Genomic DNA, 19,442 nt, shown 5'->3' on the forward strand with positions numbered 1-19,442 from the left:
GCCCGCCCCCAGCACCGGGAACTGCAGCTCAGGGAAGAGGTGCCTGCAGCCAGAAAGGACTGGGGCTGAGTTACTGTTCTGTTTGTGGCTAATTTCATAGCTGTTGTTGTTCTTGTTTGTCTTGTTAAATAGGCTAGTAAAGAACTGTTATTCCTATCCCCCTATCTTTGTCTAAGAGCTCCCTTAATTCCAGAATCATAATAATTTGTAGGAAGGAAGGACCACATTTTTCAGTCCAAAGGGAGGCTTCTGCTTTCCTTAGCTAACACCTGTCTTTGAAACTAGAACAACCCTGATGCAGCAGCAGGACAGGTCCTTTTGAAAACACAATTTGTAGCTGAATCTTGGGGAAATATCAGGAGGAAGCTGGAAAAGTTTGGAAGATTAGCAGGAGAGGGGCCTTCAGGAGTTGTTATGGGAAGTGCAGAAGAAGCTAGGGGCAACCCTGAAAGAAGGAGAATGGATTTTGCCCAACAGCAGGAAAGTGGTACCAAAACCTTTAGCCTGACAGACCCTAAGCAATTTACATTGAAGGACTCACTGGGGAACAAGGGCACTTTGTGACCACTTTTTCAAATTTTATGTGTGCAAAGGAATATTTGAAATTGGGAAGGAGATTATTCAAGGATGTCTCACATGTCAGAAAGTGAACAAAAAGGTGTTGAGGAGTCCTCCCTCTGGAGGCCGTCAAACAGCCTATAGGCTGTTTGAAAAGATCCAAGTGGATTTCACTGAAGTACCCAGAATAGGCAGGTGGAAATATCTACTGGTCATAGTAGATCAATTGACTCCGTGAGTAGAAGTGTTTCCTGCGGCTCAGGCAACAGCTCAAGCAGCAGCCAAAATTTTCTTGGAACGTATTATTCCAAGATTTGGATTAATACAGGTTATTGATTCAGATCCAGGCACTCATTTTACCTCGAGAATAATTAACAATTTTAGACAAGCACTAAGAATTACCTGGGAATATCACACCCCATGGCATCCCAAAAGCTCGGGACGAGTTGAACTGATGAATCAAACTATTAAGCAACAACTGACAAAATTAATGATAGAAACCAAATTACCTTTGACCAGATGTCTTTCCTTAGCACTGTTAAATATAAGAACCAAGCCCCACTCTGAAACTGGGATCCCACCATATGAGATGTTATATGGACTGCCTTACCCTCAAGTCATGACAATGGATCCCTTGCTAGTTGGGGACAAAACCATTCAGGGGTATATTACAACCATTGCAAACAATTTGAGGGAATTGAGAGAAAAAGGCATTTTAGCTCAAACACCTCCTCTTGATTTTCCAATACATTCTATCCGACCAGGACCGTATGAGTTTGTAAAATGCTGGAGAGGAGAAAGTTTAGAACCCCGATGGGAGGGACCTTTTCTGGTTCTTTTAACTACAGAAGCCGCAGTCGGAAGGGCAAAAAAAGGCTGGAGTCATGCTTCACGAGTAAAAGGACCAACACAAAATAAAGACTGGGAAATTATTTCAGTAGCAGGAGACCTAAAAGTAAGATTAAAAAGGACATAAAAATGGATTCAATCTCTCCATTTAGGTTCAAAACCACATAGGAATTACAATGAATCCCTGATAAGACTAAAAATGTTATTTTCTAGTATTTACTGTTTGAAATCCCACTTTAAAATTGTTTTGAGAGATGCATTATTGAAATTTAGGCATCCTGGATTAGCTGCTGACTGCAAACCCATTGAGCCTAGAGGCAGAACAGCACTGATGGGAAAGAATTAGACGCCTCCTTGATCAATGGGACAGCCCAGGCAAATTGAAAATTTTCTCAGGAGACTCCAGCAATCAACACTAACTGACTTACAGGAGGAGCTGCAGCTTGAGAAAAAGAGACTGCTAATGCCTGTTATTGAGAGGGTCCAAAAACTATTATCACACTGGGAATGTATTAAGCAAGGCTAAAAGTGTTGCCCATGGATTTATGTTCTTTGCACCTGTTGTTTTAATTCGTTGTGAAGGGCAGAAGAAAAAGAGAGACAATTTGTTTGGTTTGTTTAGGTCGAATACGTGAAGAGCTGACTTTAGAACAAAATTTTAGTGATTTTTTTGGAACGTCATTGAGACGTAAAAATGGGACCTTTTATGCAGCCATCCAACTAATCCAGAACCAAGATCAACAAATCCTCGCCATATTAGCTTTTGTACAGGCTAAAGAACAAACAATCCATAATATTATAGACCAGTGTATCATAATTAACAATTGTTGTGGGAAAAATATCTATGTGCCACGCCATAGACTCGTTTGTGACACAGACTGGCATCGCGAGTGTGTCTGTTGGTGGTGACGAAGATTTAATAATTAACCCTGACTTCATAGCAGAAAAAGAAGCAGTAAAAAGGACTGGTAACTGAAATTGTGTGCAAGCAAATCTTGTTGTAGTAGCATATCTCTGGAGCTTTAATGGATTAAGAAAACCAGCTGATTAATCTAGGGAGAGATAGGGCACTGCTGCAGAACTAAAAATAATTTGTGCTATCTTTGGAACAGAAAAAGTTAAAATGGCTCATCCAAACTTTATGAGGCCAAGGGTACCAAAAGGAAACAAATCCCAGGAGAAAAGCTTTGCTACTGAGAAGATTGACATCTCGGCCCTTGGTTGCAACCCAAGGGGCCTTGAGAAAGGTAGAAAGTTAAAATTCCTGAGGATTGTTTTCACTGTGCTTATTATGATACCCCTGGCAACTGGCTGCACGGAACAGAGTCCAAGAAATAAGAAGTGAACAAGCCAAGTGAACAATGCAGGAACTAACTATAATAAGACAAGCAGCACAAGAGCCAGCAATAAAGAAACAAACTATTCCCAATCCCTGTGACAGATGCAATCACTCCATGTGGGTCAGGGATAAGATGGAATCTATTTTTGTGGAGCATCCACATGCTAGTGCTGCCTGTTACGATCAAAACAGTTTCTTAGAAATTTGTGTGAAGAATCACAAAATGTATTGTGTAAGGAGAAATTTAGGATTCAATGGGCAAGCTCTTTATCCTAACAGCAATCAACTTTGTCCTAGGTATGAGAATTTCCTTTGATTTGAAAAAGATGAGAATGGAAAGGTGCCCATTAAGAAAATAAATGGAAAAGAAGAAGAAATAAAAAGGGATAAGAAAAAGATCAGAGGGAAAGAGTTAGAGGAACTGAATGAGCTGTATAAATAATTAAAAGAGCACTGTAGCAATTGGGACTTGCCAACCTCAAATAAGAACCGTTTTGTAGATTTGATGCAAGAAATTGCCCCACAATTGGGAGTGTCCAAATGCTGGATTTGTGGAGGACTTAGAATGGCTGAAAGAGGGCCATGGAGAGGTGAGAGTTTAGCTCCAGAAGAATTTTTGAAATGGAATCATACTCAAATTTCTAAGACACTAAAGCGGCCTGAGGGATGGGTTTTGAGTCACCAAGTAATTGGAACAGTTTGCATAACTCGGGAAGGGAGGAAACACAGTGAAGTGGTAGGATGTACTCCTTGCGTATCTACTTCAGTAGTAAACTCAGATAATAACACCAAGACCTGGTGACCCCAAATTCCTACTGGATACTGGGGAGTAACAAAAGAAATGGACTGTGAATGGGATAATCAAACTGATTTGTGCTGGCATAAAAGTCCTGGAGCTAACCCCTACCAATCCATAAAAGACCTAAAATCTTATTGGGTACAACCAGATAAAATGGAAAACATATGGAAAGCCCCTGGTAGAATAGATTGGATTTGTGGGCAAGGGGCATACAGTGAACTACGCCAAAAGTGGGAAGGAACTTATACCTTGGGAGTTATACAACTCTCCTTCTTTGTCCTACCAAGCTCTAGGGGCAATCTACTAGGAACACCTCTTCATGAAACCCTAGAAAGAAATAAAAGAGCCTTAAACCTTGACTTTCCAAATGCGGGAGGAACCCAAAAACCGGGAGGAGAAGAATGGCCTGCAGAAAGAATTATAGCATATTATGACCCAGCTACTTGGGCTGAGGATGGGTCTTGGGGATATAGAACTCCAATTTATCTATGAAATCTGTTGATAAGGCTCCAGGCAGTAGTTGAAGTTGTTTCAAACCATACGTCTGATGCTTTAAAGTTGCTGGCTAAGCAGCATTCACAAATGCGAGCGTTTGTATATCAAACCAGAATTACCCTAGATTACTTGGTGGCAGAAGAAGGAGGAGTTTGTAGGAGGTTTAACGAATCTGAGTGCTGTGTGGAAATAGACGATCATGGGGAAGCCATCACAAAAGTTGCTGATGAAATAAAAGAGTGGCACATGTACCTGTTCCAAAATGGAATTCTCTTGTAAAAGCTGATGGGTGGGATAATCTTTCTGGGGGTGTTTGGTGGAAAAAAATGGGATTCATGTTACTGTGTTCTGTCTTAGGATTGTTGTTTTTGCCCTGTACAATAGCCTGTATTATTAGACTGATGCGCTCAGTAATTCAGGGAATGCAACTTACAGCAATGCCCATGGACCCAGAATTGGCAGCAAAAGGGAAACTGAATTCCTTGATGCTACTAAAAGCACAATCCGCTCACATTCAAGGGAAAGGAACCGAAAAAACATTGACTGAATGCAAAGAAAACATCCTAGCACAAGGAAAGCTAAGAAAATTTGAGAAAGAGTGCAAAAAGCTGGATGCAGCATGGGAAATGTTAGAAAAATTAGAGACTGACACGAGGGAACTCTGAAAACTGGAATTATTGGGAACATAGAGAATACGGAGATCTGTTTTTTTAAAATCGGAAAGCACAAATCAATATGATCAAAAAGAGAAATGGGGGAAATTGTAATAAATGTGATTCACGCTAACTGAATTGTAACCATATTGGTAAAATTGTACTCATAGTAACAGAAAACAATTGTTACAAAGCAAAGAAAGGAAATAGTGAGGAAAAAGGAGATGGACTCCCTCAGATGTTAGGTGGCAGTAGAAGAAGGATGTAGGTTTGATAAGCCACATCTAGAAATAAAAAGGTTGACCTCGGACTGGGCCAAATTGGGATGAGTCCAGGCATGGAACTTGAAATAACATAACACCTGTAAGCTTAGTGTGCCTGCTCTACCTGCAAGGTTACAGAGCAGACACTGATGAAGACAAAGAGCCTTCATCGGGAATAAGAGCTCCAAAAGGATGAGAGATCTCTAACTATTAGCAGAGCATGTGCTACACAATATAGTGACGTAGATTTTAGGAATAGAAGCTAGGAGGAGTTTGCCAGAAAGTTCTGTATTAATATGTAGCATAGAGTATATAAGTGGGATTTTTGTCCTTATTGTTTGATATGTGAAGAAGGGCAGGACTCTCCCCATATCCCTGGTCGGTTTTGCTTATGCTTTATACTAACCTTAATTATACCGAATTATTCACTGCCAAATTTTTATATTCTTAAATACCTGCATTTAATAAATTTGATTGTATTCATTTATATACAATTGCTAGTATTTAAAAACTGCTGCTAAATTTACTCTTGTCTGGTAAATTGAACAGATAGAACAACATTTATGACAAAGACAATAGCATAGCACAATCCAGTTTGGCAATTAAGTCTTGAGTGAGTGAACGAGTGATTGCTTCCAGTAAATTAAAAACCCAACGTGCTTGAATGCCGACCTTCTGTTTGCTCAGGCTTCCTCACCTCTGTAGATGAGGTACCTTTCTGCTGCTGGTATGTGGGCATTAAGAGGTCTGTGTTAGAGATGAGGAGGTGCTAAACTCATTCAAACGCGCTGTCCAAAGCAGTGATTTGGCCTCTCTTTGGCTGGGGAGTAGGACCAGCCTTGTTGAACAAAGGCAGCAGCACAAGCTGGGCTCCTCCAGCAGCAGGGACACGCCAGGAGCCAGAGGGGACCGTGGCACCAGAGGGGTCAGTGGCACCAGAGGGGTCTGTGGCACCAGAAGGGACCGTGGCACCAGAGGGGTCTGTGGCACCAGAGGGGACCGTGGCACCAGAGGGGTCTGTGGCACCAGAGGGGACCGTGGCACCAGAGGGGTCTGTGGCACCAGAGGGGTCTGTGGCACCAGAGGGGTCAGAGGCACCAGAAGGGACCGTGGCACCAGCCGTGCCCAAGGTCTGAACAGGGTGGCAAAGTCAGGTGGTGCTAACTGGCTGCATTAACAGCCCAGGCAAGGTGTGGGGAGGAGCCAGGTCTGGGGACCAGCCAAGGAATCCTTACAAGAGCAAATCGTTCTACTGTTCTCTCTAGGACAAAAAAGGAGCAAACCAGTCCAGCTGATATGTGAGGAAGAATACTTCATGTTTATTTAAAATGCTGCTTAATACAGACTTGGGTTTCTTTTGAGTGAACTGATGCTAATAAATATTTGGTCACATAATGTGAGGTTTCTCTGCAAATAGGCCTTGATGGGAAATTTCTGACCCCCTTTGCTTTTGCCCTTTAAGATAAGTTGAGCCCCTGAGTAGCTTTGTTGAGGAATGGAGAATTGTTTGTAGCTCAGAATTTTCTCAGGAGGAGCCTTACATTTTAGCAGAGGAGGAAGGAAAGGCCAAGGTTTAAAAGCCTTCCCCTCCTGAAGTGACACACTTTCAGAGGAGTCGGTGAGGGGATGTCCCCTCAGCCACTGCCAGGGCTGTTTGCCTCCTCTGCAGGCTCAGTATTCTGGGAGTTCCACAAGCCTCAGCTGCCACTGTATTTTCCTCTGAATATTTCTTGTTGAGCAGTGCATGGGACAATATTTTGTGCTAGATTCTTCTCTGGGCTTTGAGGTGAATCTCAGTAATAGTGGTGATTTTCATGTTCAGATGAACTTTTTATAGATAGTAAGGAAATGGGAAGAGGTACCATGGAATATTAATTGCTCAAAATGTGAGTGGTCAACCACACTAAAAACGAAGTCTAAACGGAAGAATTTTTTTATTTTTTTTCCCCAATAGGTGGGGTAAAACATGCAGTGCTAAAAATATTCTTTGAAGAGATTCAGCCGGCACCCAGCTGTATGAAAATCAAAACAGCAAAGGATGAGACAGGGCATGGGAAGAATCTTCAGCCCTTCCTGTTGAAGGTACAACAGTATGAAAACTGCCTCTGGATGTTACCCAGAGGTAACACGTGTTATTGGCGGAGAAGAGCTCTTGGTAGCCCAAGTCCTGAGTGGCTGGCCCAGTTTCATTCCTAGCTGGACCAGAGCGGCTGGCTCGGCAGGGGAGGAGGTGGGGGGATCTCGGGGGGCTTCCGCTTCATAGCTGGGCTGGGGGACCGTGGGGGAGGCACGGAGGGCTGGTGTTCTGCCTTCCTGGGTGACTGCTGCCGCTGAGGCCATGTCTGAGAGCTGTCAAACCGGACGGTCCTTGGGCTCCCTGGGGGCGACGGAGAGTGGCGCCTTCTTGGCCAGGGTGCTGGAGCTGCAGCAGGGCAACTGAGGAGAGAGGAGTGTCTGAGGCCCCAGCTGCCGGTGGCACACAGGGACCCTCGTGCACAGCAGGGCCCAGAGCTGGCAAGGCTCCCCAGCATGGCTGGAGCTGCTGGCACACCTTGGCCCAGCTGGACAGCTGCCCCTCAAGGCCCTGCCGAGCAGGGGATGGCTCTGGGCAGGGTCCCTGGCCAGGAGCGGGCCCCAGAGCGCGTCTGCCTTTCAAGGGCAATCTGCTCCCTGCTCTTTCTCCTCCCCACCTTGCTCTGCCTCTGCCCGCTGCTCCTGGGGCTGCTCTTGCCCACGCAGCCTCAGTGGCAGCCAGCACTGCCTGCAGCCCCAGCGGGCTCCAAAGGACAAGGCCCAGCAATTAAGAGGCCAATTAAAGCACTGGGCAGCAGCACAACCCTCAGCACAGTTATGTGCACAACCACTGACCATCCACAACTCCACAGCAGCCTCACTGTGAGTGTTTCCTGACCACCAAAAGCCTTTGAAGTAGCTGGAGCATAGAGACCAACAGCAAAAACTTACTGTTTTCTTCCCTTCCACCACCGGAACCCGACATAGCACAGGACCATGGCAAGTGGCACAGTGAACAGTGTCACTACTGTGCCTATCATGCAGGTCCTGCGCACATCCTGGGGGCAGAAAACTCTTGGGGTGCTCGGTGGATTCTCAGCATCTGCATCTGACTTGCCAAGTGCTTCTGTGGGAGCAATGGGGAGCGTGAGCCCGTGCTGTGCTCCACTGCTGAGCTGACAGCTCGCTGGATACGGCCAGGACATTCTCTGTTTCCCCCAGAGATGGGGCCTGCAGGCACCTTGCCATCCCTTGGCACAGGCTGTGCCACCCAACACAGCCCAGAAGGCCGGGAGGAGGAGAGCCCGGGGCCAGTGCAGCTGCTTGGGCACTCACTCCTTCCAGGGACCCGGGCCAAAGCCATCCCTGAGCAGCCACTGCCAGCCCCGACCCTCCCTGCCCCGTGACAGCTCCCCCAGCCCAAGGGGACAGAGTCAGGCCCTGTCAGGACCCAGGGCAGCCCCTGCCCAGTCAGGAGCCAGGGCTGGCTGTGGCCCTGGGCCCGTGGCAGGGCTCCCACTCGGGGCTGCTCCTGTGCCCTGGGCCTCTGGGCACTCAGGGCAGCTCCAGGAGCAGCTGCAGAGGGAGGGACCTTGGTGCACGAGTCCCGTTTCCCCGGGGCTGGGAACGAGCTCCAGAGGCCTCGAAGCCGAGGCGCCTCCAGCTTTGGCTGCTCCCAGGCTGTGCAAGGACAGGCCCTGGGGGAAGAGCTGCTGCCACACAGCCCTGCCGAGGGCTGAGCCTGGCACAGCAATTACCTCCTGTGCCTGTGCCCGTGCCTGGCATTTCCTCCATTCCTTCTTCAGACCATGGCCCAGAGCCATTGCTTCCTCTAGGATATGACAGCATCTGCACAGTGTTTTGCTCTATTACGTGAAAAAGGAAAAGGCATAAATGGATCAGATGGAGCTATTCACCATTCGAAGAGGTGACATGTTCAGGAGGCAATGCTTGTTTAAGTCATGGATAAGGATGGGGTAAAGTCCCATGTTAAAGGGGTTGTGACAGGGCTCTCTCTTATCCAAATCACCACCCCTCGTGATCTACCCAGAGATCAGGAAATTGCAGTGGATCTCAGGGTGTGCATGGCCCATGCTGCAGTTTCGGCCCCCTGTCAGCTGATGCCAAATGCCTTCCTGCAGAGCCTGGGGAGAAGCCGCAGCCAGCCCAGGCTGGGAAACAGCCCTGCAGGGTGTGACAGCAGCAGCAGGGCAGTAAGGCTGCTATGAGTCTCAGGAGAAGGCTGAGGGAAATGCACCCACCACGGCGTCTCTCCAGATCACTCAGCATCTTGTCCAAAAGTTCAGATGCCTCCAGAGATTTCTTGTCTCCTTTGGCTTGGTTCTTCTTGCTAGGAGGACCTTAATGGAAAGAAGTTCCATTTCTCCTTCAGGCTGCAGTGGCAATGCGTGCAGTGAGTGCTCCAAGGCACTCCCCCAGCTCTGCCTTCCACTCAGGAGCAGGGGCAGAGGGAGCACGTGCCTGCAGTGCCCCACACTGGGATGGATGGAGCCCCATGTGAGGCTGTCATGGGAGAAAGGACTGCCTGGAACTGCCAGCATCTCTGATCCCGGCCCCAGCCAGGGCCAGGGCTTGGCAGCAGCAGTGGGAGCAGCTCAGGCTGCCTGGGGCCAGCAAAAGGAGCTGCACAAGGCACAACCCCGGGACACAGCCCTGGGCCCTTCCCTTCCCTCTCTGCTCTTCTCCATGGCTGCATAGAGCACATGGAATGAGAAACTGGCATTACTAACGAGAATAAGTTTGACAAGCTGAATGCTCCTGCCTCCCACTGACAGCAATGCCGTGGGATCAGTCAGGGCTGCAGAAGGAGCAGGGCAAGGTTTCCCAAATCCCTCAACCGTGAGATTATGTAAAGGGAACCATCACAGGAGTGAGCTCTTGCCATGCCGAGAATGATTTTTGAGTCAGGAAGTGCTCTGAGAACTTGCCTCCATACGGGGACTCCATACGGCTGCTTTCCACTTCCGGTTCATCCCCACGATGCGACAGAAACCATCAGTGAAAAGAGCATAGCGAGTTTCGTCTGCTGGCAGTTGGTTGTATGGCGGGGCTTCATCAGCCCGGGTCACTTGTTCTTGCTCCTCTTCATCGGCAAGACCAAAATTTTCACCTTCTGGCCACTTTGTAATTGTTTCCAAAATCCCAGGGTGATTAGGGTTTCCGATACAGGCGCGCTGTGTGATGAGGGTGATCCACTTGCTCCATGTGGCATCGGTGGCGTGGTGGGTAGAGGGGACCTTCCCTTTAAACATCCACCCCAGCACTGGTAGTCGGGGTGCCAGGAGGAGCTGTGCTTCTGTGCCAATCACCTCTGAGGCAGCTTGAACTCCTTCATAAGCAGCCAAGATCTCCTTCTCTGTTGGGGTGTAGTTGGCTTCAGACCCTCTGTAACTTCGACTCCAGAATCCCAGGGGTCGGCCTCGGGTCTCACCAGGTACCTTCTGCCAAAGGCTCCAGGATAAGCCCTTGTTCCTGGCTGCAGAGTAGAGCACATTCTTCACCTCTGGTCCCGTCCTGACTGGGCCGAGGACTACAGCATGAGCGATCTCCTGCTTGATCTGGGCAAAGGCTTGCTGCTGCTCAGGGCCCCAGTGGAATTCATTCTTCTTCCGGGTGACCAGGTAGAGAGGGCTCACGATCTGGCTGTACTCAGCAATGTGCATTCTCCAAAAGCCTATGGCACCTAGGAAAGCTTGTGTTTCCTTCTTGTTGGCTGGTGGAGACATCGCGGTGATCTTATTGATGACCTCAGTGGGGATTTGGCGCCGCCTGTCTTGCCACTTTACTCCCAGGAACTGGATCTCTTGGGCAGGACCTTTGACTTTGCTCCTCTTGATGGCAAAACCGGCTCCCAGCAGAATCTGGATGATCTTCTCTCCTTTCTCAAATACTTCCATTGCCATGTTCCCCCACACAATGATGTCATCGATGTATTGCAGATGTTCTGGAGCTTCACCCTTTTCCAGTGCAGCCTGGATCAGTCCATGGCAGATGGTGGGGCTGTGTTTCCACCCCTGGGGCAGTCGGTTCCAGGTGTACTGCACGCCCCTCCAGGTGAAAGCAAACTGAGGCCTGCACTCTTCTGCCAGAGGAATGGAGAAAAATGCATTGGCAATGTCAATGGTGGCGTACCACTTTGCTGCCTTGGACTCCAGCTCGTACTGGAGTTCCAGCATGTCCGGCACGGCAGTGCTCAGCAGTGGAGTCACTTCATTCAATGCACGATAGTCCACAGTCAATCTCCATTCTCCGTCAGACTTACGCACAGGACAGATGAGGCTGTTGAAGGGTGAGTGGGTTTTGTTGACCACTCCTTGGCCCTCCAGCTCACGGATCATCTTGTGGATGGGGATCACAGCATCTCGATTTGTCCTGTACTGCCGGTGGTGCACTATGGAGGTGGCAATTGGCACTTGCTGCTCCTTCACCTTCAGGAGTCCCACTACAGATGGGTTCTCTGACAGTCCAAGCAAGGTGTTCAATTGCTTAATGTTTTCTGCCTCTACAGCAGCTATTCCAAAAGCCCACCTGAGTCCCTTTGGGTCTTTGTAATAGCCATTCCTCAGGAAGTCTATGCCTAGAATACACGGTGCCTCTGGGCCAGTCACAATTGGATGTTTCTGCCACTCCTTCCCAGTCAGGCTCACTTCAGCCTCTAGCAAAGTCAATTCCTGTGATCCCCCCGTCACCCCAGCAATAGAAACAGGCTCTTCCCCCACATGTTCTGATGGCATTAGGGTGCACTGTGAAAAAGTATCAACCAATGCCCTATGTTTTTGTGGCTCTGATGTGCCAGGCCATTGGATCCACACCGTCCAAAAGACCCGGTTTTCCCGTGCCTCTCCCTGGCTAGAGGCAGGGCCCCTCTAGCACTGGTTATTATTTCCTTCCTGGGCATACATACTGGAGGTTCCCTCAAGGGGATCTGACAAATCATCCTCCCTTTTGTAATACCCTGCATCTTGGTTATGGGAAGTTGAGGCTACCTTCACTTCAGTGGAGCTCCTTTGGTTAGTGTTTCCCTCCCTGAGTTGACGCACCTGCGCTGCCAGGGCAGAAGTGGGTTTCCCATCCCACCTTCTCATGTCTTCCCCATGGTCACGCAGAAAGAACCACAGGTCAGCTCGTGGGGTGTACCCTCTATCCCTAGCTGGGGGGCGTGGGGCTCTAACTCTGGCATCTGTGACTCGCACTGGTGCTGTACTGACCTTCTTCATCTCCTCCCTCATCTCTCTCATCTCCTCTTTGAGTTCCCTAATCACAGCAGAGACCTGAGCCTGCATTGGGCCGTTCATTATACTCTCAAAATTCCTGAGCCTATTGGCAACAGAACCCACTGTCTCGTGGTTGGTGTCAGCATTAATGGCTGCAATGAATGTGGTGTATTGAGATGGCCCCAGGTGTGCCAGATTCCACAACATCTGCCCTGTGTAGCTGACCTTGTCGGGGTCATTGTCATGTTGTCCACCCCTCCCAAAGAATATCTCCAGTACTGCCAATTCTCTCAGCTGTTGGATCCCCTCCTCAGCGGTCTTCCAGCGCATTCTATGGTGGTGCTCCTGCATTCTCTCTCTATGGACAAACCTCTCTCTTACACTCATTAAAAGCCGCTCCCAGAGGGAGAGGGGGCCTGGTTCTGGGGCAGGATCCCTATTCCTTGGGGGATGTATCAGGGTTGTCATCCAAGTCAATCTCCCCTCATCTCGGAATGTTAAATAGAACAGGTTTACAAGGCCTATTAGTAATGTCAGCCACTGTATGACATCATTACTGCTTAGAAGAGATTTGAACCCCTCAAAAGCTGGTGGAGCAGACCCAAAAAACTGTGTAAGGGGTTGGGACAAAATTTTCCCTGGTGTCATATCCTCACAGTATGTACCATTATTAAAGTAACCCCAAAAACATACAGTTAGAGTGTGATAGCTCTGAATCCATGTGCCCACCTTCCAGAGGAAGTTAAAAATCCATGAATTTCTCACGTTATCAGCCCACAAAAGGAACTGGATAATAGTTACAGCAGCCTGAGTTATAGGACCCATGTTCAAGTAAGGGATTGCAAATGGGAGAGATAAAGCTGTGGCCACACGGAGCCCAAACCACGGTAAGCTGGACAACATGATGCCACCTAACACAAAACTGAGGTAACTCAAGAATTGTTATTCCTTTTTCACCCTTTTCTCTCAATGCCCCCGGGCCCCACGTTGGGCGGCCAAAATCTGTCTTGGTTTGAAAGACAGGTGTTTGCTAAGGAAAGCAGAAGCTTCCCTTTGGACTGAAAAAAACGTGATTCTTCCGATTATTATAATTTTGGAATTAAGAGAGCTCTCAGGCAAAGATATGGGGGTAGGAATAACAGTTCATTACTAGTGTATCTAAGATGACAAACAAGAACAACAGCAGCTATGAAATTACCCACAAACAGAGCAGTAACTCAGTCCCAGTGTTTTTCTGGCTGCAGGCACCTTTTCCCTGAGCTGCAGTTCCCGGTGCTGGGGGCGGGCGGCTCCCGCAGAGCCGCAGGAGGGCTGGGCGTGATGGCAGAGCTGTCCCAGGGGGAGAGAGAGATGGAGAGAGCCCTTGGCTCACGGTGTCGGTCCCGGTGATCAGCAGAGTGCTGGATGGTGGTAGCTCACAGCGAGAAGACAGCCGGGCAGGGTCCGATAGTGGTTTCCCAACGCTGGGATGGCGGAGATGGAGGAGAGGCGGCGATCGTTCTTCTCGTCCAAACTCCGCGGGGGAAATGGGCCGAGGCCCAGCCTTCCGCTTCCTCTTCTGGCTGTTTGAATCTCGCGGGGCTTTCTCTCTTCCCTCCCGTCCCCTCCCCCTTGTCACCAGGGCCCAGTCAACAGGTATCTTAGCATGACAATGGGGAAAATTCCACAGAGGGAAAAAAAAAGGGAGAGAACTAACCCTCAACACACGGTCATTGCATGGTCATGGTCATCTCATGGTCACTATCATGTCACAGTCTTGATCCTCTAATGGTCATGTTGTGGTTACCTCAGGGTCGTGGCCATCACATGGTCATCTCAGAATCACCTCCTGGTCACAATAGTCTCACGGCCATGGTTCTGTTATGGTCACCGTCATCTCTTGGTCACAGTCACCTCAAACTCCTGGTGTTCCCATTGTTATGGTCGTCTCATGGTCATTATTGTATCATGGCCATGCTGATCCCTTGTTCTTGTCATAGTCTTTATGAGCCCATGGCCATCATTAACTCATGGTCACCTCATGGTCACCATATGACCTTGATCACCACACGGCTCTGTCATGGTCATGAAATGCTCAGAGTCATGAAATAGTCATGGTCATCTCATGGTCAGGTCAGGGCCACAGTCATGTCATGGTCATTTCCTGAGCATCACCATCTCATGCTCATGGTCATCTCCTGATCACAGTCATCTCATGCTCGTGGGCAACTTCCTCTCATGGTCACGATCTCATGCTCATGGTTGTGTCATGGTCATCTGGTGGTCACAGTCCTCTCATGGTCATGATCATCTCATGAGCATGGTCACAGCAATGGTCATCAAATGGTCAGGCTCATCTCATGATCGCCTTGTGGTCAACTCATGGCCACAGTCACATGATGGTCATGTCAGGGTCATAGCTGAGTCATCCTCATGGCCATCCCATGGTCATGGTCATGCCCATCTTATGGTCATGCATAGCAATGAGGAAGACAGACAGACAGACGTGCCTGCTTGCTCTGAAGAAGATCGTTTATTATAACCAACCAAGCCTTTATATACTCCAAACTTAACCCAGACTTTACTGAAACAAGCACTCATTGGCTGCCTGTCACTGTGGTGTCGCTGTTGAGGTGTCCCTTTACCCAGCCAGCTCTCTGGTCATGTGGTGTCCACGCATCTCCCCAGCCAATCCCTGCCTCACACACGAGGTGACCACCAACCCACTCTCCGGCCATCTGACCCACAGCTGAACCCTTCCCAGAGTGCCCGCAACCGCAGGGAGCGCAGGGCTGGATTTGGCCACCAGACACTTGGTAACCCTCCTGAGATCCTCAGTGCACTGAGCTCCCACAGGAGTGTGGGGACCACTTGGAGATGACCTGCATGCCTTGTGAATTGGATGTTCTTCAACCTCTAGCTTGAGGCGGGATCTCTCCCGGTCCTCCTCTCAACTCCTGGGCCTCTCCTCAGCCAATCAGAGAAGGCACTAAAATAATTGAGCCAATTAGAGCGCGCAGCACTGATGACTCCTCATGGTCCAGGCAGTCCCACAGCGCCCAGAGCTCCTCACCTGGACTCCACCCGTGCCCTGCCCCCAGCCAGGGGAATTTGGGGAGGGAGGAGGTGTCAGAACCTGCCCGGTGCTGGCCATGGGGCGTGTGGCCACAGCTGGGGCCATACTGGTGGCACTGGGAGCCCCAGGGCTGGAGGCGCAGAGCTCTGGTGAGCGGGAGGGGCAGGAAGGGAAGTGGAGGGGATGCTGGGGAGACAAAGGGAAATGGGGCGGGAGGGATGGTGCTAGGGGAAGGGAACTGGGAAGTGTTGAGAAAGGGGGAGAAAAATGCAGAGAAAGGTGGAAAAGAGGAACTGGGACCCCGGCAAGAAGGGTCCCATGGTGGCCATGGGGCACTGGGGGTGAGGAGTTGGGTTTGCCCTGGAGCTCTTGGCTCCTGTGGGCTGCTGGGGGGGCATCCCGGGGCCTGTGTCCTGCACACACAGGGCTGTTTCAGGGGATGGTTAAGTCCGAGTGCTACTCCATTAGTGACACCAACCGAGTGAGGTTCGTGGAGAGGAACATCTCCAAGCAGGAGCAGTTCCTGCACTTCAGCAGCCATGTGGGGGTGTACGTGGGGACACCTCCTTTGGGACAGGCTTGCCAGGTACTGCAACAGGGACCCGGAATGGATGGAGTACAGACGGGCTGCAGTGCACAGGCACTGCCGGCACAACTAGGAGCTGCCCAGACCGTTCCTCGTGGAGCGCAGAGGTGAGCGTGGGGCAGAGCGTGTCCCCTCAGGCCCTGCTCTGGGAATGACCCTGGAGCCCCTCAAAACCTCCCTGGGAATCACCTGAGACACGTCAGCCCTTCTTGTGCCCATCCCCGGGGCCTCTTGTACCCTCACCCCAAGGAACTCCTGTGGCTCTCCCAGTGCATCCCAGTCCATCCCACTGTCTTCACCGTCCCTCCCAGTGTCACAAGACTCCCTCCCAATTCCTCTCAGTCCACAGCCATTCCATTCCCAACCCACTCCCCGACCTCCACCCTCTCTCCAAGTGTCCTTCCAGTGCTCATCCAAATCTCTCCCATCTATCCCGGTGACCCACCAGTCCCTCCCAGTCCATTCCAAGTCCTTTTCAGTCCAATCCCTAACCTATTCCCTCTCTCCTATTGTCCCAATGCACTCCGTTCACTCACGGTGTTCCCCCATTCTCTCCAGTTTCATTCCTAGTCTCTCTCAGTACCACACCAGCCCTCCCCATCTCTCCCAGTTCACCCCAGTTGGTCCCAGTGTGTCCTCACTCTCTCCCAGAGCTCCTCACTGTATCCATCTCACTGTAACACTCAAGCTCCTAGCGTGGCCCCAGCTCCCCACTCTGCTCCGTGATGGATTCCTACCCTGTTGAGATCCAGCTGAGGTGGTTCCAGGGCCAGAAGGAGCTCTCAGGGCATGTGGTGGCCACTGACCTGGTCCCCAAGTGGGACTAGACCCACCAGCTCCTGGTGCTGCTGGAATCCCCTCCCCATTGCAGGGTCACCTTCAGCTGCCAGGCGGAGTACATCAGCCTGGAACACCCCGAGCTGGCACTGGGGTACAGCCCACACCCCACAGTGCAGGGGGACGGGGGAGACACGGCGGGGGCTGGGAGGGGGATTGGGGTCTGTCGAGAGTGACTCGGAGAGTGTCTGAGTCAGTCAGGAGGGGATGAAAGAAGTCTGGGGATGGAAAAGATGTGCTTGAAATGAGGTTGGTTGTGTTGGGAAGAGACTGGAAGGGCTCTTGGTGAGCCCAGGAGAGGCTGGGAAGGGACTGGGAGAGGGCTTGAGGGTCCTGGGGCAGTGGGGGGCAAATGGTAGGGAGGGACAGGATCCAGAGAGGGACAGGAGGGGCTTTGGTGGGTCCTGAGGAGGAGGGGAAGAGATTGGGAGGAGATTTAAGGGAGTACTGGGTGGGCTGGGGGTGAATGGGAGGGTGCTTGGAGTGGCTTGCAATGTCTGTGAGAGGTTTTGGAGGGTCCTGACCCCTGTGGACTCCCAGAAATGCTGCCAGAAACCCCCCTGCAGCAAGGTCCTGAGGGGGATGGGGAGCTCGGTGTTAGGATTAGTCTTCCTGGAACTGGAGCTCACTTCTACCTGCACAAGAAGGTGAGGGGAGGTCCCAGGGATCATATGCCCCCTCCCCCAGAGCGTGTGTGCTCCCCTGAGGCTCCCAGCCAGGTGTCACCCCCTTTTCTCTGCCCTCAGAGCTCCTGACCCAGCAGCGGCTGCAGCTCCTCCCCATGGCCTTGGGCCCAGCCAGGACCCCCCCGCTCTGTCCCCACTCTGATTTTGGGAGTGTGGTGTGTCCCTACCCAGTCTTGCTGTAACTCTGCCCCAGCCCAGCTGCTCCCAGTGTTCCAAACAGAGTTTCCCAGTTGGACCCAGCTCTGTTTAGTGGGGGGCATTGAGGAGGGACCTGGGGGGACCCCGCGGGGGGATCGTGATTGGGCGGGGAGGGCGGGGTCCAGGTGGGGAACACTGGGTGCTGCGGGTCTGCCCGGCAGCCGCTGAGTCATCAGACCTGCTCTCCCTGATTGGCTGCATCTTCTCCATCGCATTCTCTGATTGGCTGAGAAGAGTCCCGGGAGTTGAGAGAAGGAACAGGAGATATCGCGCCCCGAGCACCTGCACAGAACGACAGACCCAGCTTGGGCACAGGGAGGGAATTTATTACCAACCAAATCACAGCAGCACAAGGAGAAGGGAAAGCAAAGTCTCCAACACCTTCCCCCGACCCAACAGGAATTACCAGGGCTCTGCACAACGGGGCTCACTGGGGATCATCCAACACCGATCCTCCCATGGGGGATGGAGCTGCAGCAGAGCACGAAGCTCTTCCCGCACTCAGGCCACTCCCAGGGCTTCCCTTGGTGCTGCCTCCATTTGTATTGGGTCAAGTGAGAGCTCCTGGAGAAGCACTTCCCACACTCAGGACACTCGTAGGGCTTCTCCCCAGTGTGGATGCGCTGGTGGACAGTGAGGTGGCTGTTTCGCTTGAAGCCCTTCCCACAGTCAGGGCAGCAGAAGGGCCTCTCATCTGTGTGAATCCTCTCATGTCTGAGGAGACAAGAGGTGGACTGAAACATTTTCCCACACTCAGGACACTCATAGGGCTTCTCCCCAGTGTGGATGCCCTGGTGGACAGTGACACCGTGTTTCTTCCCTTCTCCTCTTGCCCCAGGCACCCACGGCCGGCTCCTTCTTCCCCACAAACCCACAGCATCCCACTGGAGGGGCAGGGATGGAGCTGGGCCAGGTCGGGCTGGGGCAGCGCTGGGCTCTCGGCCGCTCCCGCCCGCACTCGGTCCCCACTGCAGCCGCTCCTGCCAGGACAGTGCGGGGGGGCCCGGCCTTGGCGCTCCCCACCCATGACTGCATTCCAGGGACAGAGCTCCAGAGCCAGGCTAGGAGAGATTCAGGACAAACTCCCTGGCCTGAGGGACAAAATGTGTTTATGGATGGCTCTTCAAGGGCTGGAGAAGGGACAAGAGCTCCAAGACACGCTCTGATTAAGGAAAGGGAATTAGACCAAGCCCAGGTTACCGCCCACATGGTCAGCTCAACCGGCAGAGCTGTGTGTGCCTGCAAGAGCCTGGGACTGAAATGCCCCCTGCAGGAAGGCTCAAATATCTCCTGGTGACAGCATGTCAGCCAACGGGCCGGCAAAAGCAAATCGGAATTCTTCAGCAATCACTGCATCTCTCCTTAAGGCATTTCCACAACAAATACTTCCAAGATAAGGGATTGGGGAAGCAACAGACTCACATGGGGAACTCATTTTACAGCAAAGACCCTTCAGTGGCTATGGCTGCTTTAGGAATACCACAGGGACCTCCACAAGCCCTGGCACCCCCAGAGCTCTGATCAGGTAGAAAGAATGAAGAAGGAAATAAAGAAACTCCTTTACAAGCTGCTGATAGAAACCAAGATGCCATGGGTAAGGCTTTTACCATTGGCTTGGGCAAGAATAAGAGCCACAGCAGACACTCAATTCTCTCCCTTGTAACTGGTGTTGGGAATTCCTTCCCCTGCTAATTCCCCACCCACTAGCCGTGCAGATAAGGGATACATATTTCAAACAGTCTGTGACCACAATCCTGTCTCTTGCAAATCTCTCCCACAGGAAGCTGGGCTGGCACAGAGCCTGCCTTGGCACTTTGCTGCTCACGGCATCCAAGCGGGACATCGGCTCCTGCCTAAGGACTGCAAAGAAGCACCAC

General features: G+C 51.0%; 1 pseudogene; it reads left to right on the forward strand.

Annotated features, from left to right (window-relative positions):
• Positions 1–15,207: 15,207 nt before the first annotated feature.
• LOC134055788 (class II histocompatibility antigen, B-L beta chain-like) lies at positions 15,208–16,857 on the forward strand (annotated as a pseudogene).
• The last annotated feature ends 2,585 nt before the right edge of the window (positions 16,858–19,442 follow it).

This window comes from Cinclus cinclus, chromosome 35 (assembly GCF_963662255.1).
Source record: "Cinclus cinclus chromosome 35, bCinCin1.1, whole genome shotgun sequence".
NCBI lineage: Eukaryota > Metazoa > Chordata > Aves > Passeriformes > Cinclidae > Cinclus > Cinclus cinclus.